This window comes from Rhinolophus sinicus, linkage group LG02 (assembly GCF_036562045.2).
Source record: "Rhinolophus sinicus isolate RSC01 linkage group LG02, ASM3656204v1, whole genome shotgun sequence".
NCBI classification, from domain to species: domain Eukaryota; kingdom Metazoa; phylum Chordata; class Mammalia; order Chiroptera; family Rhinolophidae; genus Rhinolophus; species Rhinolophus sinicus.
The window spans coordinates 100,013,389-100,027,566 of NC_133752.1; the positions used below are offsets into that span (position 1 = coordinate 100,013,389).

General features: G+C 42.3%; 1 protein-coding gene across 24 annotated transcripts in view; it reads right to left on the reverse strand.

The window, feature by feature from the left end:
* Positions 1-14,178, reverse strand: part of CELF2 (CUGBP Elav-like family member 2) — a 786,847-nt gene that overhangs the window by 161,614 nt on the left and 611,055 nt on the right. The gene's annotated exons all lie outside the window — the stretch shown is intronic.

Below are 14,178 nucleotides of genomic sequence, written 5' to 3' on the forward strand. Positions count from 1 at the left end.
TGTCAGGTGACAGGGCTGAATGCTCTGAGCAGCATTCATTTGCAGTGCTGTGCTCTTGGTTTAGCTTTCCAGCCTGCGAAAATAAAACAAGCGAACACCAGCACACAGAGTATCTTCAGAGCCACATCCATGAGTGTCCTTCTGCCCAGGAGGCAGAAATGTCAAAAAGGGCCCATATAAATTAAAACTTCATTGTAAGTGGCAGGTGTCATTTCACTGTAGCTCTGGGGTAATGATAAGAAGGTATTCAAAGACCTTAAGCAGGGTTCTTATTTGGTTAAAACAAACAAACAAACAAACAAACAAACAAACAAAAAACACCAATACACCTTAAATCTGCTGTAGATCTAGGCTAGTCCCAGTCCTTGAATAAAAAGCCATTTGTGGCAACAAACAAACAAACAACTTATAGAGAAGAGAAATCCTGAATTCGATTTAATCCAGAAGAAAATGATGGCACATACTCTTCACTAGGTCCTGACTTCAATTTCTACTTCTTATCCCCCTATTTTACCACTTTATATTTTTTTCCTTGAGATAAACGATCAGACTGTCGATCTTGAAGCACTTTGGGAGCTTTCTCTAATCAACCTTATTGTTATAAAAAATGTTCTGCTAAATAAAATATTAAGCCCAAAATCTTTCAACAATTTAGGTGTAATGTCAGGCTCGTTTATATTAGGTCATGTTCTCCTTGCCCTTACGCCCCCTGTGTTTCTTCTCAAATCACCTTTTGAGAATTCAGTAAACACTCTGACCATGTGGAGCTGACTTTGGTGTGGTGGGTTAACAGAGCCCCACACAGAACAGAATACAGTGTTCACAGCTCTTTGAGAGCTGAGAGTGTGGCAAGACTTATTTCTGGGGCAGGAAGGACTTGTGGTTACTGCTGTTGACAATCAGCTAGAATGAAAAAGAGGAAGGCATTACCACAGGTCTCAGCTAACAGAGAACGGAAATTCAAAAAATGGGGCTGTTGCACCTTGTCTGTACAGAGCAGTTTCTACAACGGAAGAACTAGGTGAGAGTATATCAGTCCTAATATCTAAACTTAGAATTCTAGAACAAGCATTCCTTAATATATCTCCAAATGAGGGGCCATTTTTACTTTCTCAAAAATACACACTCACTGAGGTACATAAAAGAGGGGAAACTGAGAAGAGGGCTTACATCTTATACCTTTAGTATTGTGTTGATGAGTGCATATTTATAATCCTTCTCCCATCAGCCATCCTTCAGAGATGTCTAGAGACCTCTTATCATCCTGAGGCAGTAGGATGCCAGGGCTCAGGGCACAGGCTCCGAATCCTGGCACCACCACTTCTTAACTCTGCCACTCTGGGCCTCAGGCTGTTCATCTGTAAAATGGGGACAGCGGACTCCATCTCACAGAGTTATTTGCTTAGTATTCAGGACATGAGTCCAGAGTAAGTGTCTAACACGTGTTAGCTATTTCTATTTTTTAATCTCTTTGCACTTGTGATGCACTTGAAATAAGTGACCATCACAAGTCTACTTTTCAATAGAAATTTTCTCATACTGTGTTTCCCCCAAAATAAGACCTAACCGGAAAATAAGCCCTAGCATGATTTTTCAGGATGACATCCCCTGAACATAAACCCTAATATGTCTTTTGGAACAAAAATTAATATAAGACCCGGTCTTATTTTCAGGGAAACACCGTAGTACAGACTCAAACACAAGTATTATCCTAAATAATAACAATAATAATATGTATCTTTTAATGAGCACTTATTGGCCAGATACTGCTCCAGGTGCTTTAAATACATTACTTCTAATCCTTCTAACAACCTTATGAGAAAGTATTATTTTGCAGATGCAAACATCTAAGAAATAAGTTCCTTTCCTGTAATTACCAGCTTATAAATTATAGAAGTAGAATTCAAACCTAGGCCCAATGGGCTGCAAAGCACAAAATATTTCTAATCCATCAGGTGGCCAAATACTGCATTAGGTCTGCCTTGGGCTGAGAGTGAACAGCTCGTGGCAAATCTATGAGAAGACAAGTCCAAGAGCAAGACCTGCTGAGTCCCTGGAATCCCACTGCCAAATAAAAGGCAGCACTGCAAGAAACACACACACCTGTCCTCTATCTGCAGGAAGGAGAGGGCAAAATGCTGACCTTAAGATTCCATTAGGAGTACTTCATAGTCCACATTTTCTCCATAATCACATACCATGTTTCCCCAAAAATAAGACCTAGCCAGACAATCAGCTCTAACGCATCTTTTGGAGCAAAAATTAATATAAGATCCAGTTTTATTTTACTATAAGACTGGGTATAATATAATAACGGGTCTTATATTAATTTTTGCTCCAAAAGATGCGTTAGAGCTGATTGTCCGGCTAGGTCTTATTTTTGGGGAAAAACCATAGATGGCTCCATCTCCACAGATTCCCTTTCTCTGTTTCCACAGGGTCACATCAATGAGTGTCTCTCATCCACACCTAAAATCTTGCCTGTGTACCTGCCATTTTTCAAACAACTGTCCCAAAGATTTACATCAAATGCCAAGGGCATGACGATCCTTTCCTTAAGGAAATCCAACAGTGTCTAATTATGCAAATCAGCAGCGAGGACAGTGCATCTTCCCGAAAGCTTCTGTGCAGGGCAGGTGGCTCTATCCCACCGTGGATCCTTGTTAACTTCGTTCTAATGCCCAAGAGCTCCCCCTCCTTCAGACTCCCAACTTTCCTCCTGGCTGAGGCTCATTTCTAGTGGAGACTTACTGACTTTTTTTGTCCTCACGGGGCTGTCAGTGCTGATACTTCTAAGGAAGACAGAAATTGTGTGTCCTGTAGTTAAACCTGTGGGGGTACTTGCCAGAGGTCACAGAGAGACAATGTACTCTTCACAGAGGAGTAATCATGGGAACAGATACCCCAAGTCTCAGCAAGATCCTGAGTAAGATTGTCTATTTATCAGAATCTGATCTCAGGCTTAGAAAATTAGACTAGCTCACTTCTCTGTACTCCCCAGCCATTCTCAGCTGTACAGTGCAGGGATTAGATTCCAATTCAAATAATATTTATTGAGGGCCTACTCTTTTCCAGATAATTCTGCCAGGTGCTTGATATACAATATCATAACAGTTCCAAAAGGTGAAATCATTATCCCCATCCCCATTTTGGAAATGAAGCAATTGAGCGTCAAGGAGGTAAAGTCACACCCCTAAGAAGAGGTGCCTGCAGAATCTGGACACATTAAGACGCGAAGGCCCGCTGTTGTTGCTTAATATTCTATAAACTGGGTTTCTCTAGGGTGATGCTTCCTGACTCAGTGGCCACTTGCAGGCCCCCCACACAAGCACATACATCTCTGTGAGCACCTCTCCTACAAACTACAGCAAGATCTTGAGTGCCAAATCTACTTCTGCTCTTGGCAAGGAGCCCACCACAAGGCTCCTCCCAAACAGATGCCATAGGAAACCAGATCGCAAGTTAGAGAGCACTAAGCCAGCGGGCACTGGTGGTATCAGTCTCAGAGCCAAGACGAAAATATAATGATGTTTGGGGAAAAAAATGAGAGCGCTTACATTTTGCTTTCAGCACAGCCACTGACCTACTTCCCTACTCTATTTTCAAGTAAAGAGAAATAGATCAACAGAAGATATGCAAAACAGTCACAGGTTCTTCTAAGCAGTAAAATATTTAAATTATAATCATTGAGTTAAATGCACTATTATTATTATCGTTATTAATTCCAGGACAACAAGCTTTTATAAGGCCCAGTGAATTAATTGCAGGTTTTCTTTTGGAGAATGGATACAAAAGAATTGATATTTTTATTCTTTCTTTTGTTCCTTGGATGGCATTGTATCTCCTTTATTTACATAAAAGAATAACAAACTGGTAAAATGGGTATGAGAAATGCCAAGTGACTATAATTATATTAATACTGAAAAAAAAAAAAAAAAAGGACAGAAAATGTCACCTTCAGAAGATATACCAACCTAAAACTAACACACAAAGATGCCTTGCCTTGGGAAAAAATTTGTGTTAAGATAGCTAATCTCCCTGGTAGTTATCAATAATCTTATTATTCCCAAACATCTTATCTGTCTTACTTTTTTTTGTTCCGTGGCCCTGTGTCAGGGCTGTCCAGCTCTGTGCAACTCTGTGCAATGATGGGAATGTTCCAGAATCTGCACAATCCAATATGGTAGCCATGACTTCTGTGTGGCTACTGAAAACTTGAAATGTGGCTAGTCCAAATGAGAAACCAAAATTCTAATTTTATTTAACTTTAGTTATTTTGAATTTCAGTAGCTCTAAAGGCAAATATACCTTTAAAAAAAAAAAACTAATTAGGAAAAAAACCAAAACAAAACTAGAGTTGAGATTCACCAAAACATTCTTCCACTAGGAGATTGTTTTGAGAAAACAGGAATGAGGGATCAGGAAAACGACCTGGAGGCCTGAGGCTCGTGACAGCAGGTCAGTGGGACGTGGCCCAGCAGGCCTGGGCTCCTGTCTGGCTCAGCACTAAGTCAACTGTGGGACCCCAGGCAAACCACACAACCCCTCTGTATCTCAGTTTCCTCACTTGTAAAATAAAGAGAAAAATCGTTTCCATCTGGTTCTTAATTTCTATAATTTTACGATTATGGTTTGGACCCTGATGATGATGTATGGAAAAGATAATTTAGATAATATGACCAGCTGCCTGAAACCTTGGGGTGATTCCCTGTCTGTGTCTAATTTAGTCCCCAGGGCTCTCAGGTGACCAAGGCATGGGCCAGGGAACTGACAAGGTGTCACCTACACTGTGGAGAGAGGCCTGCAGGCTCAGATGCAGCTGCTGAGTGGCTGGTGGCTTGGGGTTACTGCCAGAGAACCATCTCTCTCAATTTGTACTAACTCTTTCTAATATCGCAACTGCAGTCCCATCATTTTAGTCAGCTGACAGGCCACTCTTTCAAAGGGCCCGGGAATTGTTTTTTTAAAAAATATTGCTGTACTTAAATAACAACAGCACACGAAGAAACAGGCTTTGTTTGGTGATCACAGGAAATTGTCCAAGACTGAGCTGAATGAGGGAAAAGCAGAAAGAACCTGGCGACGGGCCTGGTGCATTTTGGCGGCCAACAGGATGGGCACGGGATCCAGTACTGTGAACCGTCTTCTACGTTGTCCATGTTGTTGTTGCTTATTGTTTAAGAATGGGATTCTCTCCTCAGCTGCCTGGCAGTGTGGCAGCTGGGGTACAGTGGCAGCTCTTTCCCACAGCGCACTACGGGGAACACAGCAGGCGCCTGGACGAGGCCCTGGTCAGGGGCCACCACTGTCTACTCTACATGCACCACAGCCTCTCGATTCGGGAAAAGGAATCAGTTGTCATCCAACCTCATGCTCCAGGAATTGCATCCCCGTTGAAAAGGCACCACTTCCGGTCACCATGAAGCGAGCATCCACCTTCTGTGACTGCCTTTCACACAACACCTTTGCCCCTGGACTGACAGCTACATGGTGACTGTAGCAGGGTCCTGGGTGCCAAATGATTTTGGTAAACATCACAAAACTCTCCGGACATGTTTTCTCACCAGTAAGAGAATCAAACCAATGGTGTACCTGTATTTACCTGGGAGGTATTGTTACTGTTTATTAAGTGTAGCCAAAGCTATGTGAGCCGTGGCCACACCAACATAGAATGAGGTCCCATGTCTTGGGGGTGAGACATCAGTAACTGGCTGGTGAACTCACACAGGATTAACTGTGTATCAAATGCTATCCTAAGTAGCTGCAGAAGGCAAAGGCTTTCTTCAAATGCTCAAATTGTAAATAAATTAGTTTGTGCTTCTCTGAAGAAAAGGTTTCCTACTCCTTACATGTAATATGTTTATTATGCTTTGCTGAAAGTTGGAAAAAATTTTATTAATAATATACAGGACATCAATTACATGCATAGATGACTAGGAAAGAACACATTTGTGAGGGGCATTCTGGTGGATTGATGGAGCTAATGTTAACTTGTATTTGGTTGGAGGTCTAAAAGCTATACAGATGCTCCTCACCTCACAATGGGATTATGTCCTCATCAACTCATCATAAGTTGACAATACCGTAAGTTGAAAACGCATTTAATACACCTAACCTACCGAACATCATAGCTCAGCCAAGCCTACCTTAAACATGCTCAGAACACTTACATTAGCTTCCAGTGGGCAAAAATCATCCTCCCCAAAACCAATTTTATAATAAAGTGTTGGATATCTCACATAATCGACTATGCATTATCGCTTTCGCAGCATCATAAAATCACAAAATTCCAAGTTGAACCATCGTTGAGTTGGGACCGCCGTGCATTTGTTACTCAGGGTGAATTGTAACCCTGACTTGGAAACTCTTCTTGCAGGAAAGGCTGCAGAACACGGGCCTTAGACTCACCAAGGAAAAGGGAAACCTTATTACCTTATCTCAACTTGACTACTAGTAAAAAGCAGAAAGCTGGAAAACCCCCACAAAGAAGTAAATTTGGAGGCACCCAGGGGGTAGCTGCAGACTGAACACACAAGCAGCCTCGCTGGGAAGGCAGTGAGGCATGGCCCCTGGGTAGCCCTGTCTGGGGGACGCATTTCCTTCCATGATTTATCAGAAATAGTTCAGTGGACTTCAAAGCAGAGCAGAAGGCATTCGCACAGGGAGAGGTTTCTTAGATGAACTTTTAGAAATGGCAACAAGGAAATAATACACAGATGATTTCTATAGGGTTTCACATTTTTAAAGTGCTGCAGGAGCTTGCATTAATTAACCCTCCCTCCATGGCCCAGGGCAGGATTACTGCCCCCACTTTACTGATGGGAAACAGAGGGCAGGGAGGGGGTGACCTGGCTCTGGGTGGACACCCCTTTTAAGTGCCCACAGCTATATGCTGCAGAAGTCCTCTGTTTCCTTGGGCCAGTACTTGTAAATGGCCCTCCAGATGATGGAGAAGACACCGGTTTGGCCCAATCAATTAACTGAAATGTAAATCATTATGAAATGAAGACAATTGTGGGGAAAACCTCAATACTAGTCCAAACTTCCCAAACGGAACATTGATTTTCGGCAAAAATGTCTCCCGTATTCCTGTTCTAGCAGCAAAGGATGAAAATGAGGGATGCACACTGAGAGCGGCAAATGCCACGGATGAGGTGCCTGGGACCCTGTTCCTGGGCTTTAGCAACGGTGCTTCTCCAAGCACATGGCTCCTGCTTTCAGCACTGGCTGAAGAGTGTGCCAGGACTTATTTATGGGAGAGGAAGCAGTACGGAGGGGTTCACAGCACCCTCCACTCACTTAAGAAATACTGGTGGTGAAAGTGGATTTTAAACCCAACTAAGATTTATTCTCACAGGTAGTCCTTTTCTTAAATTCATATTACACAGGAATCGAAGACTCGCTTTCTGTCAGTCACAGTGCTAGGTTTGAAGGAGAGAGAGCTGAAAAATATTCAGTTTATGTCCTGAAGCCACCCACAGCCAAGAGAAGAGACAGGTATAGGTGCAACAGAAAAGCAAACTCCAAAGCGAGAAGGCCCAGGACATGAGCAATACACAGGGCCTGCGGTCAGCCAGCAAAACGTGAGTAATGTGGCCACGGGGCTGGCATTCCGCGTTCTAAACCACACTGCATCCCTGTGGTCAATATTTTAAATGGAATCTGAAAAGAATCACAGGCAGATGATGATAAACTACATAGTTTCCCTGCGTTGGCAAGAGATTGAAAGAAAACAACTGACAGAAGGCTGTGACAAGGTACAGAGACTTGAGAGAACGCAGGCGCCTCCCTTGTTGCACAGAGCACACATGTGACACAGGGGACCTGAGCGACACTGGAGAGCGCCCACACAGAGCCATGGCGGACGGCCTCACGTGCACTGCTGGCCCTGCCCAGGGGGCCACAGCCCGGTCCCCCACCCAGCTCCCACTGCCATAAGCTGGGAGCCTACCGCCACCCAGGAGGCCTGTCCATCTGTGTGCTTCCCTCGGGACTCGTTCCTCTGGAGGGGACCTGCTGGCCAGCGCTCCTGTCACTCACTACCACTGGTGTGAAAAATCACTTCTCTGGGCTTGTCCATGCAACCCTCCAATCTGACCTTCTCCAGCTGACAGAAGGCTCCAGCCCCCCCTTAAACTCAGCACATCTAAAAATAATCAGTTCAGTTTCATATTCAACTTCCCTGTTTTTCTTACTGGCTCAAACTGTCCCATCTGCCCCAAGCCTGAGAAGAGGAACAATGTCTCCCACAGAACACGCTAGCCAGGACCTCTCTCCTTATCTGACCACTGAACCTACAGGGAAAATATTTAACTGTGCTCCGAATCAGGTACCTATGGTGAGACTGTAGAATTCCTGACGATAGGAATGGCTTCATCATTGATTCAACACGTATTTATGAAATGACCCCATAGTACAGGCATTACACAGCAATGAATAAAATAAGGTAAAACTGCCTTTGTGGAGCTTATATTCTAGAGGGGGACACAGAATGAGCAAAAGAAGTATTAGGTTGGTGCAAAAGTAATTGCGGTTTAAAAGGTTAAAAAAAATTTGCAAAAACCGCAATTACTTTTTCACCAACCTAATAAATCTGAGATTAGAAAGAGATCATTTCAATAAAGAAAAATAAAGTGGGGAAGAAAGATAGGGAGTGTTGGGTGCAGGCCTGCAATTCTAAATAAGGTGTTTGGAGAAGACTTCATTTGGAAGGCAAGGGTGATGCTTCGAACTCAAGTCTCAGTATATTCTCAACATATTTTCTGAATGAACAGATTTAATTCTAAGAGAAGTCTTAAAAATTGTAAAAATTAGACCACACATTATGCAATTCATCACCACTATTATAAAGACCCACATTATCCCAGTGAGTACTGTTCTATTGAATCTGAGGGTCAATATACCATTTAACCAATGAGTTACTGAGTCACACCTATGTTTAACTAACTGCCCACTGGGTCCACTTGCCCCGGCACAGCCACTGCCCTTATTCTGGCTATGCTGATAACACCGTTGCAAAACCGTTGAGTGAGCTCTCTCCTACTTTGAACTAACGTACAAAGACTTCACTGACCTTTTTGCTTGCCTGGCATTCAGAACTCTATCTCCCCTTCCGTTAAATATTGATTATCTGTCCATTCATTATTCATTTTATCATTTATCAATGGCAGAATTTAATTTCAGGCTGGTCTTTCCTCAACCTGCTTTTGGCCAACTTTCCTCAGTCATAGATGGCGTGCAATCAAGGAACACAACTTAAACGGAATGCCAGCCTAAGCAGGGATGTGGCCAGCAGACACAAATGCGTGGGAGATTAGTAACACCGCTGCTTCCTCCCACGGATCTGGAAAATCAAAAGTTGACAGTGTATAGGAACTAATTACATCATATAAATGACTGTAGTTAAGGTCAGAAAACAAAATCCATTTGTGAAGAATGATACGTGATTCTGTAGGCTAACCTACTTTAGTAGGTTCAGATGTGTTTCATTTTTTCTGATAATGCCTTCAAACTCCTATGTTTGTGAAATGCCAGCCAACAGAGTTGAGAAATAAAGGACCTCAGAGCAGTCAAAATGTGTGTCACAAAGTTCCTGCCCTGATTTTATACTCTTTAAACCCTTTGGGGAGGGTCTCAATCTGTTCCTCAAAGATTTCTGATTTTTATGTTGGTTTTTCAGTTTTCATCATCTGCATTTCAGACATACAGATTAGAATACAGATTAGAAGTGGCAAATGGGATGGTTTGCAATAGGTGGCCCGTGGAGTGACAGCCCACAGACATGAGACTCTGAATGGCCCAGCAGTGGAAAGCCCACTCATAGCTGGGCCCACTGATACTCTCCAGAGATTCCCAAGGACAGCAGCACAGCAGAGTAATTAATTTGTATAACGAAAATCTTGTCTCATCAAAAAGTCACATTGTGCTCAATATATTCTGTTTAAGGAGGCAAAGAAATATGTAATTTATCATTAGGTAGAATTCCTTCAAAATAGACAATAAAGAGAATGGGTGCCTTAAAGGATAAGCTTTCATCTCTACTGCAAACTCAGCTCAATAGCCTGACTCGGTCCCCAGGGATTCCAGGTATTTTAGATTTTACTTTCTCATGCATTTGAACACTCCCGTGAGCATCAAAATTCAAGATTTGTGTAACATCTAATTTGTTGTCATTACATGTAGCAACCGATTTGGCCAAGACTCTTCAGCTTTTCAGGGGTTAATTTTTGCTAAGCATTCTTCTCTATTTTTTAATTTTTTTATTTTACCTCCTGTTATTATTGTACTTGCTGCTGTTTGGCTGGGAGAAGGGAGGGAGGTAGGTGGGGACCTGGGGAAAAATGAGTTGTTCCCTTTTGGGAGCTTGCTTTTGTCAAGTAAATTATGCTTGTTCACTGATTAAGAAGTAAATTGAATTCTTTCTCTTTAAGGCATTATAAAAGATGATATTGGAGGTTTAAAAATTAGAAATGAAAGGTCCATATTAGATGACTGTGATACAATTCAGGGGGGCTAATTATGAATTTTCTAGAATCTTTCTGCCCTGCCATAAGAAAAGGCAATGAGATGTTCTACAGTGATTGCACTAAATTCCTAGATAGCAAGGCAAAACATGTACCTCTCTGGTAGGCTGCTTAAAGAAATTTGCAAAAGTGACGGAAAAGAAGACTGCCAAGTTTGTATATTTTACTCAAAGACTCCCAGAATTCTATGTATGTCAGGTCATTGTGTTTGGTCCCCTACGATACAAGCATACCAGTTTGTCATGCTACAGAAACACACATCAAGAGGCAAAGTCCAAATGACATTCTACTTTGCTAGTTTTTAAATCCCTAAATCACATCTTAAGATGAAATCAATACCAAACACCACATTTTGATTCGAAAATCTATAGGCCCTCTCTCTCTTTATCAGCGTGTCATAAATTTCATTTAACATCTTAAATCATCAATTAAAATAGGCTCTGACATTTAATTTGCTTATTTCTTAAAAAGATGCCCCATCAGCTCTAAGCCCCTAAACAAATAAGAATAAAAATAGGATTATGTGCTAAATTATAATGGCTGTTATTCTAAGAGACTGAATATCATTACATCAAAATTCCCCATAGCTGATTTTTTTAAAGCCATTTCTTCATTTTTTGACACTACATCTGGCACAATGAATACAGATTTGTTTATATATCTGTCTAACTGCCTTTCCCAAACATAGCCAGATGGAGTCTTTCTGAATCAAATTAATTTCAGATTAATTCACTCTGGACCCACTCCAGTTTCATGACTCCTCGCTTTGAAGCTCCAACCAAATTGATGTGAAGTCATGAACTTAGGCGAGCACAGGTTCCTGTATATCAAGGGGGAAACTAGCACAAGTGTGTGGTTACCCCCCATGCCCAGAAAGAAATCCATCAGGCATCACCAACTGGTGGTTTAAGGCCTGACCAACCGTTCACAGTGCCCAAATCACCCAGGAAGAATTTTCTTTTGCATCCAAATAGAATCACGGTTAATTTTACATCCAATATTCATAATGCCTTGAGACGATTCCAGTAAAAACGAGAGACCTAATTACGAACATGAGAACCAATGATGCTACGGTAAACTTGCCATAGACGCGGTGTCAGGTCCCACGTGTGACACGAGAGTTAATTCTAAATACCCAAAGTGCATATTCTCTATCTCTCGCTGTAGCTACTGAAGGAACTATAAACAAATGTAACCAGGCTTTGCATGCTGTCAATCTCAGTGGATGCCTTTATTATCGTACTTGTTTCAATTGCAATTTGGGTTTCCATGGAGACACAACAGTCAGCTCCAGAAAATTATAAGATAAATGTCAGGCAGTGATAACGGTGTTAATGAAGCTTCGGTGACAAGGAGCTCTGTGCTTCAAATAATAAGCTTATTTCTATTAACATATGTGTAACCTGTCAAAAAACCTGGAAGAGAATATTAAAAATTAAATATCTATCTATCTATATTTAAGAGAGAGGGGAGACCCCTCCAGAGTGGCTTAAATTTGGTGGGTCAACCTGTACAAGGAAAATAAAAGTAATCACTGGTTTCTTGGGAAAATTAGGCACCAGTCATGGCTGTCAATGATGCTTTAGCTGACATCCAGAAATGCCTTACTTCACCCAGTAATAGACAGAATTTTTTTCTTATAACGTGGTTAAGGTAATCTCTTTTGTTTCTGGAAGCTAGGAGCTCAACTCATTAAGTCTGACCATGGCAGACTGTACGCTTCCGAGACCTTAATGCTACAACAAACCTCATGGTAACTGGATTGACACAAGCCACCTCTTCCTGCTTTCACTCCACGATGCTGCGACCATAATTCCATTGCCAGAATCCAGAATTCAGAATCCTGAACCACCCTTGACTAGTCTCCAGCCAAATATGTGCCATTAAAATTTTATCAGGAAATGCCTGTCAGGTCAAACAAATTGACATCTATGGATTTTTATGTAAGTTTGATGCACTCTGAATACATAGGTTGAGACTGTGGAAATGTGAACTCTAGTACAGTTCAAGGTAAGATTCTAGAAAAAGAAAGTGAAGGAAAAATACGTTTTCCTTTATCTAGAAAAGATGACTTACTCCCTCATAGTTAACACGCTTTGACCTTGCCATAGTGCCCATTATTATTTCCTTCATTCCACCATATTTTGCCTTCATTTATTAAACTGTTTATTGAGAGTCAGGTAAGACATTGTCACTGCCCTTACATTTCTCATTGTTTAGTAGCTTCTCCAACCGAACAGCCAAGGTCACGAACAAGGTATCACAATGTTCTTTTTGTTCCAAAGTCTGGTCCATTTTGAAGTGACTACATGACTAGGTTTTCCTGGGGTGAGGCAGCTCTTTTTGCCAGAGGTCTGCATTCGGAACAGCTGGCTCCTCTACCTACCTTCTCTTTAGATTGCTATAACAAAAATACCATAGGCTGGGTGGCTTATAAACAGCAAACATTTATTTCTCACAGTTCTAGAAGCAGGAAGTACAAGATCAAGGCACCAGCAGACTGGGTGTCTGGTGAGAGCCCACTTCCTGGCTCATAAACAGCCATCTTCTCACTGTGTCCTCAATGGAGGGAGGGGGGAGGGCACTCTCTGGGGCCTCTTTTCTAAGGACGCTAATCCCATTATGGGGGTTCTACCTTCATGGCCTCATCACCTCCCAATTAATAGTATCACTGTGGGAGTTAGGTTCCAACATGCAAAATTTGGGGGGGGGGGACACGGACATTCAGTCCATAGCACACTTGTTCCCACGCTCGACTCCTTTCCCCCACGCCACTCTTCAGGAGGAAAATCAGTGGGGTCACTTCCAGTGCAGTTTTTGAAGAAGCTAACGCAAGTTCTGATTTCCCCACAAAGTGTTTCTTTTTCTCTTTGGAATGCTCCCTCGTAACTGCACATGGCTGGTGTGGGATGTACTAAGGCTGTCTCCCACCCTGAGGGCCCGTGCCTCTCCCATCACTGCCAGCTCTAACATGGCAGGCTGAGATCTGGGAGGTGGGGGGTGGAGGGCGGGGAACGAATGGCTTCAGCCAGATGCTCAGTTTGGAGAAAGGTTACACTACTTTTCCTAAGAGGCTTTCTTTCCTCCCTTGCTGAATTAAGCACGAGGATGTAAAGACCCAAAGATTCAAGCTAGGGTTTGGTTAGAAGAAACAGCTGCAGGCCTCCTTTTCATTTAAGGCTTAGCTCACAGGGCACAAAGAACTTGTGGTTGCCCTCTGGCCATGCTGATTCTCCAGCAGCGGGGGTTCCACACCATGGCTCATGGCCACACACAGTGTCTCCATGCATACAGTACGGTACGTCTACAGGAGTGGGAAAGCGGAGCGAAGACTCTGGAGTGTAAAATCCTATCCTCCTCACTCAAATGAAAGAAATTAATATATCCTTACCTCAAGGCAAAATAAAACAATAGAAAACAAACTAAAAACTATCAACAACAACGACAACAACAGCCTAAAATATCATGGACTCTCATGCTCGTTGGTCTCACTGCTTGTTACCCCAGCCATGGAAAAGCTACGGAAGGGAAAAAATTCAGAAACACACAAAACCCAAGGCACTAGCAATACGATTCTTCAATAGGGCCTAAGTGGGACCCAGGGACTACACAGGAAAAGTCATGAGGTTTAAATTTAATAATTCAACCTGGACTA